Source organism: Phascolarctos cinereus, unplaced genomic scaffold (assembly GCF_003287225.1).
Source record: "Phascolarctos cinereus isolate Bilbo 61053 unplaced genomic scaffold, phaCin_HiC Scaffold_2;HRSCAF=192, whole genome shotgun sequence".
Lineage (NCBI taxonomy): Eukaryota > Metazoa > Chordata > Mammalia > Diprotodontia > Phascolarctidae > Phascolarctos > Phascolarctos cinereus.
This window is the reverse complement of record NW_027555625.1, coordinates 304577801-304584448: the sequence shown is the minus strand read 5'-3', so window position 1 is coordinate 304584448 and position 6648 is coordinate 304577801.

Genomic DNA, 6648 nt, shown 5'->3' with positions numbered 1-6648 from the left:
GAGAAAAGCCTGAAAAGCAGCCAAAGGCAGGTTCTTCTTTTTATAAGTTGGACTTTCAGCAGTTTCCTGGAAACTGGCAGCTAAGCGATTAACTCTTTCTCTGCTCCTCCCACCCCTTTTCCCTATGATTGAGTTTTACAGGCACTTCTGAAGATTGTTCCTTAGGGCTCTGCTTTACAGGAAAGAACACTATACTGGGCAAAAGAAGAACTGGATTCTAGCCCCAATTCTTTCCTAAACTCAATCTGAGACCTTGGGCAAGTCACTTCCCTTCCGCTGGGCTTCAATTTCCTCATTTGTAAGAATGAGGGGGTTGGATTAGGTGATTTCTAAAAGTCTTTCTAACATCCTCTGTTCTAAAAATCCCTTCCAGTTCTAACATCTTATGTTCTAACAATTCATTAAACAAACACATTTAGGAAGTGTCTACTATGTACAAGGCACTGGGATATTTTAGCAAAGATGAAACAACACTTATTCTACTGGGGGTAGAGGTGAATAGTACATACACAGATTAAGTCAGTACAAAATAATTAGGGGTTGGAGAGAGAATTGACATCTGGCAGAAGTGGGGCTAAGGGAAAATCTCAGGGAGCGCTTCACAGAAGTGCTGGCACCTGAGTTGAGAATTAAAGAAGAGGAGGTTTCTCAGAAGCCAAGCAGAGGAGGGAATGTACTCCAGGCATGGGAAGTGACTCATGCAGATGATGGAGGGGAAGATGCAGTGATCCAGTCTGGCTTTTTTTTTTTGGCTAGGCAATGGGGTTAAGTGACTTGCCCAGGGTCACACAGCTAATAAGTGTAAAGTGTCTGAGGCCACATTTGAACTCAGGTCCTCCTGACTCCAGGGCGGATGCTCTATCCTCCACTCTACCTAGCTGCTCTCTCCAGTCTGGCTTTCTTAAGAGAACAGTTAATAGTTATATTTGGCTGGAACATGGGAGAGTAATATGGAGTAAGTCTGGAAGGGTAGTTTGGAGCTGTGTTATGGAAGGTCTTAAACATCACAATGTGGAATTTGTTCTAGAGACAATAGGGATCTGCTAAAGGATTTTGAACACTGGGATGATGTGAGCAAGTCTGGGTTTTAAAAAAATAACTTTGCTATTTTAGGGGTCATATTGGACATGGGCAGAGACTGATCTCAGGGAGGGCAATGAAGAGGCTAGTGCAATACTTTAGGAGAGAGGTGATAAGGACCTGAACTAGGGTGGTGGCTTTGTTAATGGTTATAAGGGGACACAATTAAGTGATATTAACTGACTGAATGTGGGGGGTGAGGGAGAATACAGAAGAATATGTTTCAAAGTTGTATACCTGGAGAATGGTGCTACCTTGGTCATAAGTAGGGAAGTTTGGAAAAGGGGTTGATTTGGAGAGAAAGAATGAGTTCCATTTTGGATGTTTAACTTAAGATATCTACGAAATAATCTAGAGATATTTATCAGGCAGAAACAGTAACAGAGGACTAGAATTCAGGGAATAAGTGAGGACTGGACATTTAGATTTAAAAGTCATCTGCGTAAAATACTCACGGTTGCTGATGAAGTCCCCAAGAATAGAGGAAAGAAAAGGAGGCCTAAGATACAGCCTTGGTGGACACCCATAGTTGAGGGGTGTTAGGGTGGTAGTGGGAGGAGATTCATTGAAAAACCAACAGAGATGACTAAAAAGGAATGATCACATAGGTGAAAGAACTAGGAGAAAGCCCACTTCAGGAAAGCCAAGATAGGAGGAAAAATTCAGGAGGAGGGTCAAACAGTGTCAAAAACTGCCAAGATATGGAAGGGACCTTCCAGCTCTAACATTCTTTGTTCTAAGGCCTTGCCAGCCCTAACATTCTATATTGCATTTTCTTGCCACGTAAGTTCTAAAGCACCTTCCAGCTGTGACACTCTAGGATTCAGAGCATATACCCAAAATAGCTCTCAAAGGTCTTTGCAAATAGATGTGATTGGTTTATTCTTTCACCTGCCTTAGGCTGAGCCTGGCTGACTGAAGGGGAAAATGGAACAGGAAAATAATGGAATTTTCTGTTACTAATAGAGACTCATTTGTCTATCAATACCCCTTACCTGGGCCTGACATGCATATGGGATTCAGACTGGATACAGGACCAAAGGCCTGGCAAAAGGGGATCAGTATATGCTTGTGAAATGGGGGCATTAGGTATTGAGGAAAAGATAATTATCTTGGTCCTTATTCTCTAAAATCTTCCCCATTCTTTCCATAAAAGATTATTTGTCCCAGGAAGAAATGGTTCAATAGAATATTCTATCTGGTCAGCCCTAAGAGACCTCTGTGTTTGTATGCATGCATATCTGTGTGAAATGTGGAAAGAAGAAACCATAGACTATAACCATGGAAATGGAGAATGTTAGCACCTATGATCTTAGAACACTGAACGTTTCTTTTCTTTTCTTTTTGAGACAATCAGGGTTAAGAGACATGCCCAGAGTAACACAGCTAGTAAGTGTCTGAGGCCAGATTTGAATTTAGGTCCTTCTGGCTCCAGGGCCAGTACTCTATCCACTGTTGATGATGCCACCATCCTTCCACTTATCCAAGTTCATAACCTTGGAGTCATTCATCCTTCACTTTTCCTTTTCCCCAACCCCAAATCTAATCATTTACCAAATCTTGTTTTTCCTCCTGCCTAGCAGTAGCAGACCTCATAAGATTCTGAGGATTAAATGAACTAATATACGAGAAAATTCTGTGGCATCTGTAAAGTACTGTACAATGTAAAGTGTTAGGATAATTATTATCACTATAAATTATACTAATAATTTGGATTCCTAGGAATCCTGAGTGCCACAATCCAGGGTGCAGGAGTCCCTCCCAAAAAGCTCTCTCATCACCATGAGATCCCCTCCTTCGCAGCCTCCTCCTCATCTCCTCCCCTCCCCCCACTATCACCTCTCCCTTCCTCTGGTTCACAGCTGGTCAGTGGGGCTGCAGCTGCCTCTCCATGTAGTACATGTGCACACCCAAACCCGCAGCCACAGCTGAGTGAGTGTTTATTGCAGGATTGCCTTAGACTTGGGAGCCAGTGGCTTGTCTCACAAGTGGATCCTATTAACGCTGTCTGGGGGTAATTTATTGCCAGATGGAGGGATCTGCCCTCTGTGGGGTAGGAGGGAAAGACAAAACCAGTTGTTTGCAATGGGTCACAAAATTATAGAATCACAGAACACGAGAGGTGGGATTGACCTTGACATAGAATATTAGACGGTAGGACATAAAATGTTAGAGCTGGAGGGCTTGTCAGAACATAGAATGCTAGAGCTAGAGTAGACCATAGGACACAGGATGTTCAAGCTGGAAGGGAACTTAAGGTCATCTAGTTTGACCCATTGTTTTACAGAAGCTAAGGCCCAGAGAAGTAAGTGAGCTATACAAGGTCATAGAGTAGATAGCGACAGAACATGACTAGCACATAGGCCTCCTGATGCCTAATCTAGCACCATATTATATAAAGTTGGGCTCTGCTGGCCTTTTTCTACCCTCTAATCACCTCTTTTGGGGTCACCTAGTGGATGCTTTGTGGTGTGTGCTGGAGAGGCTGAAGAGGGAATAAGTGGATTGTATATCATTCAATTCAATGAATGCCTACTTCAGGCCTGGTCTGTCTGGCCTCTGCAGAGGGCTGAGACTAAAGGTCAAGCTAGGACCCTGTCACTTGGCCCCTGTTTTTTCCTGCTACTAGAATATCTTGAGCAATCAGTCACTTACATCAAATCATGATCCTGGGTGACAAGAAGGGCCAGAGAAAGAGCCTATCCTGACTTGGTTCACTCCCTCTGCAAGTTGCTGGGGGTGGGGTAAGAAGAGAGGAGAGATGCAGCTCAGCAGGAGAGAATTGACCCGACCCAGGACTCAACAACCCCCTAGTAAGTCAAAGAAATTGCTGGAGAGAAAGAAGAAAACATCCCAGCTCAGACGATTGCAACATCCATCCCTCTTTGGAATGCTACCGAAAACTGACTCCTTGCCATGTGAATATAGGCTGAGTTTTTGTTGTTGTTGTTGTTGTTGTTTTTAATCGTGCTTTCTTGGCAGTTGCTGGTATAACTATGTGTTTGTGATGGAATTGGGAGTGGGGTGGGGCTGGGGAATGTCAACCGAAAATCAGGGCCAACTGGTGCCAAAAGGCAGCTGCAGTTTAGTTTGTTCCATATTATGCCCCCTGCCACAGGCAGAACTTCCACAAAAGAGGCTCCCCTTGTCTCCCCCCTCACATCCCCCCTGGAGTCTGTTCGTTCAGTTTACAGGGGTTGGCAAACTTTCCGAGTGATATGCCACATCTTTATTTCTCTGACTTTACCATTTCTTGAGCTAGAAATATTACCATCCTGCTCCCACCCTTATTGTCGATTAGGGCCCTCCATATCGGCCCCAGGGCTACGGGTTCTAATCAGTAATCATAGTGTCAGTACACTTAGATCATCTGAAGGCAGGAATCTATCCACCTGTAAAATTAGATGGGTTGGTCTATATTATCTTTAAGGTCCCACCTAGTTCTAAATTCAAATCTTCAAAGTTTTAAAGCTCCTTCCAGTTCTACTTAATGGTTCTAAAAAGTTGATCTTTTGAATTAACCATTGCTACTGGTTAAGTTGGCTTACTTGTTTCTTTCTCAGAAATTGAAACATGGAAAAATATTCTGTTTATATAACTGACCTGTTTGTGGATGAAAGGGAAAAAGCTGTACCTCTAATGTAAAAGAAAAAGCAAGAAGTTAACAGAATCTTCTGGAATGCAATGCAGAATATTGAGAATTGAGGTAATTACTCTGGACTGTGGACTTTCTTTCCCTTAATTAGTAGTGACTTGGCTATAATTTAGGCATACATCCAATAACAGGAAGGAAGGGTTCTACCAGCTGAAGCTGAGAAAAGTTCTGAGATTCTTATGCAGTCTTTATGTCACTCAGTCTCCCCTTCAATCAATAGGGGAGATTGTCTAACATTGCTTCCTGCTTACATGATGTAAGCAGGAAGGGGGGTGGTGGAGGTGTGTGGGTGCTTCCAGCCAAAATCTGACCAGCCTCAATAATAAATAACCCTTCCAACTTCTGTCTAGAAGCTCTCTTCAGGCTCTGCTTTGTTAACTCTGTTTAAGAGCTGTCCTGAGGACTCACTGGGATACACTTGTAAGGGAAGGTTGATGATAATACAAGGTATGATTTGGCTTTTAGGGCTGCTTTTCCCAAGTATCTACACACATTGTAGTGGAAAGAGCCTTAGACTTAGAGGCTGAAGATAGAACTGTGCTCAAGTTTCATCTCGGACAATGACCAGATGTACATGACATTGGGCACATCCCTCAACTTCTCTGAGTCTGTTTCCCCTTCTGTACGATGAGGATAATCATCTCTGGTCAGTCTGTCTCAAAGAGGTTTCACGAAGATCCAACAAAATGATAATAATAAAAATAGTTTACTTTATATAGTGCTTCAAGGTTTGCAAAGCACTTTACATGTATTATCACATGGTTTTGGAAAACATTATTTCACAATGGGTTACAATTACTCTATCAGAAATGTTTCCTAAGCTGTCCCAGCAGGCAGCTCCACCTTGGTTAAATGAATTCTGATGGTCTGTGGTGGCATTTTGTTTCTCTCCAAATGGCCCCTCCATTGTTTCCTACCTTCGTGAACAGCTTCACCTTCTTCTTCTTCACTTCACCTGTGGGCCTACTCTGTTTCATCCCTTTCAGTCTTCCTTCTCCACATCCTTTCTTCTCCCCTTTCCAGTTGCCCTTCATCACAGCCTTCTAGCCTGGAGGACCTTGCATAATTCCCAGACCTCATGATATAAGACATCATCTATATCAATGGATTGTCTGTTGTATGTACAGCTAGGTCCCAGTTAGTGTAAACAATGAATTCCAAGAAGTGGTTGCATATATTTAAATTTCAAAGTTAAAATATGGTCTTTGGTTCCAGACCAATAGAAATATGCAGTGGAGATTCAAATGATGAGACCACTTCATTGGATTCATTATTTGTACTAATTGGGACCTTGCTGTAATTAAAACTCACACTTCTCTAACATTTTAAGATTCACAAAGTACTTTCTTTACAATAACTCTATTACTAGCAAAGCAGATATTAGAACCTAGGTCTGCTTATCTCCTGAGAAATGCCATTTCCACTACCCTATTGTCTCTGGGACTTCCATTTCAGGAAGGATTCATGCTTTATCTCACTCTTACCTTAAGTCACTCTCTGGTCCTTTTCTCCAGTAAGCACTTAATAAATGCTTACTCTGTCTCTATCTATCTATCTATCTATCTATCTATCTATCTATCTATCTATCTATCTAGTCAATCAGGCCACCAGATAAGCGACAGAGAGTTCACCAAGCTAGCATAAAGTAACAGCTGATTGCTTAAAAGAGTACACACAGACTATGAATTTGAACAGTACAATGGGGATGAGGGTATGCGTAGTAGCCAGCTCAATGGACCCCAAACAGTTCTGTTGGGGGGGGGCAGAGTTGAGAGATTCCTGAAGTGAGTAAATTGAGGTTTAGAAAGTTCAATCATTTTTTGCCCATGATTATGTAGCGGGTAGGTCATGTGATGGGAGCTTGAACCCAGACTTTTAGACTTTTTGCCTTGGACCAAGCCCTCTTCCTCTCT